This window comes from Aphis gossypii, chromosome X (genome assembly GCF_020184175.1).
Source record: "Aphis gossypii isolate Hap1 chromosome X, ASM2018417v2, whole genome shotgun sequence".
NCBI classification, from domain to species: Eukaryota; Metazoa; Arthropoda; class Insecta; order Hemiptera; family Aphididae; genus Aphis; species Aphis gossypii.
The window spans coordinates 37,780,291-37,791,276 of record NC_065533.1 but is presented as its reverse complement, the minus strand read 5'-3'; the positions used below and the strand labels follow the sequence as shown (position 1 = coordinate 37,791,276).

The following is a 10,986-nucleotide window of genomic DNA, read 5'->3' as shown; positions in this document are numbered from 1 at the left end:
TGATGAATTTATTTCTATGATATACCCAAATATCATTGATAATGTTACAAAAAATAATCAACAGTGGTGTGCTCGTGCTATTTTAACACGCAAAAATGAAATTGCCAACTATATTAATAGCTACATGAATTAAAAAATTGATTTCTAGAAAAATATGTAGGGGTTATCGGTACACTCTTCGTTTTCACTTCTCTGTTCTGATTGTAAATACTTCTTAGAGAATTTTTTGTGACACGTTTTATTACAATAAACACACTTATAAACTGATTTGAAAAGTTTTATTTTTTTGCAAAACATGTATCTTTTAAATACGAAAAAAAATTAAATTTAAATAAATATATAATATATATATATAATTTAAATAAATACGGAAAAAAAGTATTTGTGCGAACTTTTGTCTTTATGTTATTATAACAATTTTTACAGTTATTTATTATAATGTTGTAAATTCTTGGATTCTTTATTTTGAGAGTGCCTAATTATACTTAGACCAACTATTCTAACTATTCTTTTTCTATACAATATAAAAAACAGTATAATTAATTTATAGGTAACCTAGTTAATACCTTAGATCATAATATGGTTAGTTATATACTATTTTTTACAAGTAACATTTATTATTTTATTTAATATTATTAAGTGTACAAAACACGATGAAAATGTACAATGTCTGTAATAATTTCAAAAAACTTAATATAAAATTTAAATATACAATTAATTAATCAGTTTTCCGAGTCAACTTTTATGATAAACTTAAATAGCTAAATTTCTGAATTGAATATTTACGAGTATACAAAAATATAAAATAGTTAATATCATATATAAATAATGGTAATAATAATAATAATATAAGGAAATAATAGATGATGATTGATCAGATCGGTTAGATATAATTAACTTTCTTTTGTGGAGCTATCAGTTTCATTGCAGTGTAATGTTTTTCTCTCCAGCAAAATTCTATTCACTTCTGTGCACCAGTAGTTAACCAACAAGTGAACAATATTTTGAATAATTTTTATTTCAAAATTATCCCCGTGATTTGAACAAAGTGAAATATTTTTAAAGTCAAAATTATTTTTTATATTATCACAGAGTGACTTTCTAATATTAATGTGATGACAAATAGTTTGTACTTGTTGACCAATGTAAGAGACAATTTTTTGAACTAATGAACGAAAGGAACTTGATGAATACTTTAAAGAGAGTCTCTGAGTATTATAGTCTCTGGCTGAAATAAGGTTGTGCTCATTTGTAACGTTTTTGGCACAGAGTTGTTTAAGACAATGATGACGATTTTTAAAAACAATTTTATTTAATTTTTTTTAAATGTATCCAGCAATATAAGTTTGAACTTGTCCACGTAAATAATGAACATTAATTGGAGGGTCACTAATTTGAACTGGTAGTGAAACAGAAAATTCATAGTTATTAGAATCTTTAACTGAATCATCTTAACTATTCTGGAATAAATTTTTATAAGATGTCAGACTTGTTTCTACAAAATTCTCACAATTTGAATCAGGTGCACATTCGACGATATCAAATTGTTCAATAGCAAAGTCTTATAAGCTGAGCAAAAGTATGGCATGATGAGTAGCTTAAACTTACACTGCGTTCTGCGCCAAAAAACCATTCTAATGAATGAGTCTTGATTCACATGTCACAATAATAGTGAATGAATACCAATTTTTATTAACACTTTAAAAAGTGTTTGGAAACTTAAATAATTGAAAAAAATATTGAATTTTATATACTAAGAAAACAACATTATTATTATTAGGTTCCAACCTTTAATAGTTATCTTCCAATTATTTAGTGTTGGTACAATAATTTTTTTTTCATTTTTATCAAAAAAGTGCATCGTAGACAGAATTTTAAGACTATCAGACCAAAGATTGTGATGAGGTAATTGCCTTTTTATAGCTGTTCGATAGATTTTTCCATCCACCACTCGATCAAAACTTCCATTGAATGAGTCAAATTATAACTTATAAAAAATAAGGCAAATTTTTGCTGTGTCTTAAGCACCGGATTCTATTATATTTTTACCTGCAACCAGAAATTGAAAAGATTATATTATTATATGCCTAGTTAGAATTAATAATATATATTGTAATCAAACGAACTAGACTAAAAATGTATATCCATAGACCTTATACTCTATAAAGGTAATAAGGTAATACTATATAAGGTCTTATACCTTTTACTCTCTTATACTTACTGAATATAAGGTCTATGTTTATATCTATTAAATTCAGAATCATAACAGCAGTTTCTAGCGTTGTCATTTCCATAAATAATAATTCTTTATGATGATTATTATTATTCGCATTGATGATAAAAATCAGTGATATCACAACAAAAACCCTTCGTAAACTACGTGTAAAAATGGCTAAGTAAAAAAAAAATATTAGATCTTTAAGTACTATAAAGATGTGATGTATAATGAATAAATATTAATTATATTGAATTTAAGTAAACTTATTTTGTTTCAATAGTACCTAGGTACGGTACACACTTATACACCCCTAGATTTATTGTAAAATTTAACTATATTTTCTGTATCTTTTTCAGTAATGTCATATACAAGTGTAATCGATTTAATTAATAGGTAAGATTTTAATTTTCCGCAATGTCGAATAAAGATAATAAGTTCTAAGAAATAATTGTCATTACTTAAACCTATGAATGTTATATTTTTATATTGTTGAGTTCTGTATATTTTATTATTTAAGTGACAAATGTTTGTATTAAAAATAAAATTGAAATAAATAATTAATTAGAAAATATTTGTCTGACTTGAAATAGGAATTTAGTAAAATGGCCGATTTAACTATATGGCTACTACATATTATACTATATTACAGTATATATAATACCTAGACACCTACTTATTACACTTGGATAAATGTTAACAAACAACCATATAATTATATAGTTTTAAAATTTTAAAATTGTTTTAAGCCTTACCGTATATTTTAAACTTATAATCGTTGACTTAATTTATCTTTGGTACCTAATTAAAGTTTAATAACTCTAAAATGGCTCATTCAAATTTCGATTTAAGCACACGAACCTTTTGAAAAATATAATCTTTTTAATAATTTAAAATAGTTATAAGTTACGATCTCCTTTAGTAAATATGAAATTTGTATCGCAGTATATGGCACTGCCTCAGGACCGGCTCAAGTATTTAAACACACCTAGGCAAACTTAAGTTTTGCAACCCCTTACATACCATATCAAATATATTTTTTTTATCTATAATATACAAATGTTAAATGCCACCCTAGACGTGGGCGGTGGGCCTATGTCGCCTACCCCTTGAGCCGGACCTACACTACCTAGGTACTTAAAATATATTATATAAAAATGAGTACATATAAACGTTTGAAGATACGGTCCTTCAGTGTTGTTGTGCTTAAAAGCTCCGATAATCAGAAACGTAATAAATTCGTTATTATACAGGGAAAATATAAGGGTGAACATGCTTTTGAATATTATGTACTATATAGGTTAGGTACCTTACACATTATGATAAATTATTCAACTTCGGTAAAATGTCTCGTTTTCAACCCTACATTTTTCCTTAATAATTTTATTCTTTTTAAGAGTGCCATTATTGCCCGACTAAATAGCTGGTACCTATAGACCATTTTTTGTGAACGGATACTAAATATTAATAGTAATATATATTATATAGGTACTTAACATTATTATGTTTTCTCTGTCAATAATGAGATGATACATTATTTAACTACACGTGTATCTACGTATCCGTATATGCCAACATACGTACCTATTTTAATATAACGACAGGCGAGTTGATAAAACTACAAATATGTACATTTGTCAAACAAATAAAGAAACCGATACAAAGCCATAATAGTACAAGAGCATAATATTATATATATATATGTATATATTAAATATTAATATTATATTATTTCATGTATGTATATATAGGGGGACACGAGAGAAGATAAAACAATTTGAAAAACGTATATAGAAATCAAATAGCAACAGAAAAGTAAATAAAAAAAAAAATAAAAATAACCAAAGACGTTTTATTATACTTCATAATATCTGACGAAAGGTGAAAATACCACTTATCACATCAATATAATAGATACCCACCTATATATACATATATACCTACCTACTTTTTTTTCCGTTTAACATTTTAATATTATGTCATAATGATATCATTATTGTTGTATAACGACGACGACGACGACAACAGAAATAATTACACGAACTGCGTTGTACGACTGCGTCCGAAGTAGCGGGCAGTTAGGCGACTTTAACACAATAATATTAATAGGTGCGTACCCAATTATATTATAATATATAAAAGCATGCCGCCGACCGAGGTAAACCGACAACGTATTTTTGAGTTTTTTTTTTCTAAAATTTTTCCTCTTACATTTGGGGATGTTAAAATAAAACGAACAATAACTATAAAACCATTAGAGCTAGGCGCACATACTTATACACGTCATAATATAACTAATAATATATTATGTATATAATACGCTTGACCGTCACGTGTTTGGCAAACAATAAAACATGTAATATTTCATTTGGCAACGTTGCACCCGTTTTTTTTTCGTAGAATCGTGTTCTATTTCATTTAAAAACTGTATTTCCTTTGACGTGCACCGCTCACCAGTATACGAAGAATCATGTTGCCTAAAGGGACAAACCGGCAGAATCAGGTTCTGCCCGAATAAACTAGTTCGATCATCTCGTGCACTGAGCTTGGTGATAACGAAATTAAAAAAAAAAAAATCGCTTATTATATCAACGGATGTTGAGCGTAGGTACCTAGGTACGTAAATTTATTACGGATAGGTTAATAATTATAAACATCGTAAACATAATTTATATTCATATTAATAATTATTATGCCTACCATAAATAATAACGTTTTCTAATATTACAGGTATAGGTACTGCCGGGAAAAAAACTAATTAAACTATATTTCAATACAAATATTATTCCGCGATAACGCGACGAGTGTTTTACAGCCGTTATTAGGTACATGTGTTTTTTATGTGATTGAAATCGGAAAATAATATATTTTGATTGGGTGTTTATTTATTCTGTTATATTCTGTATGAAGGTACGTTTCTGACATGCAACATAATTATTATTAAGGTTGTCGGAGCAGAAAATTTGAAATATTAGCAATTTATTATGTACACATGATGGAATGTCCATGTAAAGGTACGATAATGAACGTTAATATAAGAGAGATAAACTCATCTAAATTCTAAAATATTTCAAATACTCCTAATTAAACTTAGTAATTTACTAGTGGAAATTATTACATGAAGAGATTCTGCTATGTTCTACCAGTGGTCCACAATTAAAATGTTGTCGAAAGAATTAAATTTATTACCCGTTTTTTTGGTTATCTATAGGAATACTATATTTAATGTTTAAAAATGAATGTACTTAGTAAGTATACACAGAATATATTTTTAATATTTTACATTTTTATTCGTATAAAGTGTGGGCGAGTGGATGTTGCACATGACAGTTTTATACCGATAATGATAGATAATGTTTCGTTAATATTAGTATGTGAATTATAAAATAAAGTAGTTATTATTTCCGAAGTAAAAATTTTCCGAAAACTTCAGATTTTTTGTAAGAGTATTATTTTCATTTTTTCCAATTTTTCAATATTATCTGGGGGGCTCTGTGAAAAAAACTGATTTGTCCAAAAGTTTCCAGTATCTCATCGCCTAATTATTATATTGGCATTTTCACGATATTTTATAGTGTTACTACTATACATAAAATTTGAACAATCTTATATAGGTACTTTAAAAACTTGCATAAAAATGAAAGTAACGTAAATAAAAATATCCTAGGTGCAAATGGATGATATATAGGTAATGTACCCATTTATTAAAGTCTGATAACATGTCTATATCACTTAAAACATCAAAGCTAACGACACGAGATTGGTTATATTATAATTTATAATATATGCTAGACGAAAATTTGCTTGTTAGTTGTTACGCTTATGAGATCTGCAGAGAAGAAAAACATTAATTGTGTGCCGACAGATCCTCATAAATATAATATTTTATGTTTGATGTAGTATATCATAGACTCTGCTCTGGAATTTATGTATCTATACATGACGCATATTATTATAAACGTTCAAAGAATTACACTGTATATAATATTATTATACGCACGGTATGGGTATTTACGCTTTTGAATTATATAATAATATGCACGTGTGCAATATGTGCATGTGGCCCTTCGTCGCTGGACGAAACATATTTTTACTGATCCAAAATCAGCATATGCGACGACTTATAAGTACCCTCTACATCATTTCTAAGGTCGGTAATCGGATACCGATGCTATAAGTGACAGGTCCAAATTGCGGATTCTATTAGGTTATCCGAAAAAACTTCACCCGAACAGCTGCTCATTGCTGGCACAGAGAGACATTATGTGTGGCCAATTCATACATCGAACCAATTACTTTTAAGTATACGCACTTATAACGTACACTATATACCAATATACTTATTAGTTGGTGCGTATTTTCGGTTATTTATATTGAATTGATAAATAATAATATTATACAATACACACTCCACTAGATCTCAGAAACATATTAGAAAGGATATATTTTATTGGATGTGGTGCCAATTTTTTTTTTTTTTTTACTCGATAGGTTTCCATAAAAATATAAAAACTGTTTTTATATCTTTCATATTATTGTTTATTCGTTTATACCATAATTTAGGCAAGTATCTTTTAAGTTCATCCCATGAGGTGGTTTTCCGAGCAACCTTGTTTTTTTAAAAATGAATTTATTTTAATCCTGATCCTTGGAATTTTTAAATATACTTAAAAATTATATATTTTTTAATTTGTAATATTCTACTTCATAATGAGTTTCCCGTGGCTATACAAGCTTTTGTTTTTCAAAAAATAATCCCTTTTTACTTTAAATTATTTAGTGGATAATTTTTTGAAAATGTTGATTTACGTAATTTAAAATTTTAACGATGAGTTTTTCAGTTATAAAAATGTTTATGCAACGAATAGTTTATTCCTTAAAAATAGTATTAAATGAAAAATACTACTAAAATCTATTATCTAATATATTCTTATAACAGTTAAAATCAATAAAACCTTTGCAAGGTTATATAACGCAAACACTAGTAAGTAGTAACACTACTATTCGTATTAATTTTAATACATCATGAGAAAAATTGTTCGCTAAATAATTAAAATGTACAGTAATAAGGAAGGGGGTGTTGTCATTTATAATATAAGACATTCTTTAATTAGTACAAGAATTTGAAGAATTTGAAGTATATAATATTTAAAAATAAAAAAACTGCATTACTAAAGAAAAAAGGGGTGAGCGTACTTGGTAAATCACTCAGTACTTATAATACAAATTACGGACTAAGTGCTATTTTTGAGTTAAATATATTGTGCACTATACGTATATAACAAGCACTTCGGGCTTAATATGTATAACGTGCATTATATTATAGCTGTACTTATTAAATTTACTTTATAGTTATAGTCGAAAAACTATGCCGTTTAGACAACTGGTAATAATCACTTGATAGTCAGTCCTGTGTTAATGACATTATTACGTTCCATTGCAGTATAAATGTGAGTTTTAAATGGCGTGGGCCACTTATTAGCTTTGGAAGATATTTTTGTTTACTTTATGAATGGTATTAAACAAATTAATTTATAATTATAAAATGTTTTTATTTTTTTACATGGCGTATTTCATATTGATAAGTGAATATATCGCAGTAATGATGTCACTATTATTAATAAGCAACATAGATATGGAATTTGGAGTCACTATTATACGAATAAAAAAAATCAAAAAAAATCTAAAAGTCATTTTGTTGTGTTGTAAGTGACGAGCAAAGGTCAACGTCGTAACAACATTAAGCTAGGTATAATTTAATAGCTAACAAATCATATATTTAACTATAAAAGTATAAAATTGATACGAAAAAAAATATAAACAACTAATTCAAGAAGAAATGTAACTATTTTGAATTATCATGCGCCTGGGTTACTGGGTCACACATATTAAAGTGATAAACCAATTTGTTTTCTTTATTTTTTAATTAAAAGCTTAATATTTTGTTAAAAATGCATCCTTTACTATTCCTTATTGTTATTGCAAACTAATATAGCTTTAGTGATTTAAGCAATCGCACGTTTATTTTAACTAAATATTATTCAATCATGGAATATTGATTTTTTAATCCGTATTATTTTAAAATCATTAAAAGTAATCAAACATAGAAAAAATTAAAGTTGAATGGCAGCATAACAGGTAAATAAGATTTCAAATTAGTTGTAATAAGGACAAAGTCAAATTTTTACAGAAAATTCTTTAATTAGAAAATCAAATAAGTTACAAAAATACATTTTTAAACTTAGTTTTAACTTAATAACCATAATTAATGTTCACTTTTGGTAACGAGTGTAATTAAATAATTCAAAATATAGGTAAAATACGAGTATCTATACTTGAATAATTTTGAAAGCTATATTAAGTATACTAATATAAATATTTTATGAATATTTGTAGTATATGTATTCTATGGCTATTTTTAATTAAAACAAAAAAAATTCAATATTGCAAACTCTTTATTATGATGTAAATATTTCTACTTTTGGTATCTTTTAAGTGTTTCCGGATAACTTTGAAAAGTATCAATTTGCTACCGGAGTCCCTATAACTCTAAAATTGAAATATTTTTTTTCTCTACCAAGTTGTGTTAGTAGAAACTAAAATAAAGCAAATAAATTGATTGTAAAATCAAATTACATTTATCGCTCTACTAAGAATCTAAAATATTAAATTATATTATTAATTATTGTATATCAAATTTTTTTTAAATATTAAAAATTTGATGTCTATCAGCGTTACTAAAAAATGCTATACCTATGTACCTTTTTATAAATCATTGCAGTAACGGTAGATCACATATTTATATATTGTATTATTTACTATTGATTTATTTACCTATATAAAGTTTCATACAATAATTCGGTATGGGATACAATAGATAAATAGGCACCATGATCATATATTATAAGTATATATATATATAAATCAGCTATCGCATTTCAAAATTTTTAAATGATTATAGTATGGTATAGTATAGTATAAATGTATAATGATCTGTTTGTATAATATGTATGTTATACATTATACATACGCCCTAATCTGTGACAATGTGTATTATCTAATACATTCGGTTTTCGGTAACTGGTATATGTTTGATGAAAAATATTAAATTATATGTAATGTTATATCGTTTGTATGCAATGAAGATTAAATTTATTATTATTATCTTTTTTTTTTTTTTGTCAAAACTATTATTTTTTGTTATTATTTTGAACATGATACAAATAAAATTGAAATTGTTCGATTTTGTTCTCTATTACGTAGTTTCATCCATGTAATAATAATAATGATAAACTATCTGTTAATTATATTCGTACAATTTAAACTACTAGGGAAGTACAGACCCTTATTATAGTAGTCGTGGCCTTTTTCCGCTAAAAACTGATAACTTATAAAAATGTATGCATAGCTCTCTTTTACGAAAAACGATATACGATTTTCGGTTCCACCAAAATACATTTTGTCAAAAAAAAATATGTAACACAAAAGTCAAATAATATAGTTAAATAATAATAATAAAACAACGCATAAATGATCATAGATTTGTCTGATGAATTATTATGATTTCAATTAGATACTATAAAAGTATTTAATAGTTGAATCTCACCTAATATAATTTTCTTAATAATGATTTCTGACAAATATCTTGATGGCTGTGATACAGTTTATTTTAATTTCGACGACCTCTCCAAAAAATGATAATTTTAAAATTTATAGCGAAGCTTAAGCCCCCCCCCCCTTCAATATTATATTGATCGTCCTAAACCTATAAATATAATATATCGGTTACCCATTAGTATTGGTATTTTAATTTGTTAGGTAAATGTTTTTTTATTAATTAGCATTTTATGGATAGTTTTTTTTTAAATAAAGATCACTGAACTGGTGCAACTAAGCTTCTAAGAAATTTAGAGGGTACTTATAACGTTATAATATAGTTACAATAATGATATACCATACAAATAACAAGTGAAAAAAAAATATTATCCATGATAAGTTTATAATGAGATGTAAATGATAATTGAATAACCTAAAGAGGCTAATGACCCTCTAAAGCCTCCACCGCTTTATTATTTATAATATTGCTAATAATTATTTGTTTATAGTACCTACGTACCTAAGTTATAACGAATAATGAATATACGAACAAACATATATAATCATTACTGATTTGTGATAGATTTTACAAACATGCGTACCTATAATATATCTCTCTCTATATATATTATATATATATAGTATATACAGTATACACGCATATATGCCTTTAGCTGATATATATTGATTATAAGTAGGTAATATGTACATAGATAAATACTTAATTATATAATATAGGTTACCAGTGTATAATTATGTATACGTTTATTTTATTATACAGATTGAATTTCATAAACGACGTTAAATATAAGTGACCTCATTAAAAAAATAATTTTTTCGAATTTCTACATGGTTTAATTTAAAAATAAAAAAATAGTATATATCATATCGTAAAAAAAAAAAACCTCGTCGAAAACGTGTCAATCGATATTATTATACACGTACATAATAATTAAGGTTTTTGTTTTGTTATAACAAGCCTCGTTTATATATTACTTGTTTTGGTACCTATATCTATTATATATTATACTTATAGGTAGGTACACACATACATATTATGCGCTCTTGCGTCGTGTTAAATGGAATTGAAGGAGAAAAAAACAAATCAAAAAAAAAAACATAAATAAATAAATAATAATAATAAATACCTATCGTATAGCCGTACATAGGTAATG

The 10,986-nt window shown here is 26.2% G+C and overlaps 1 pseudogene; it reads right to left on the bottom strand.

The window, feature by feature from the left end:
• Window positions 1–888: 888 nt before the first annotated feature.
• Window positions 889–2,288, bottom strand: LOC114121113 (uncharacterized; annotated as a pseudogene).
• Window positions 2,289–10,986: the final 8,698 nt, after the last annotated feature.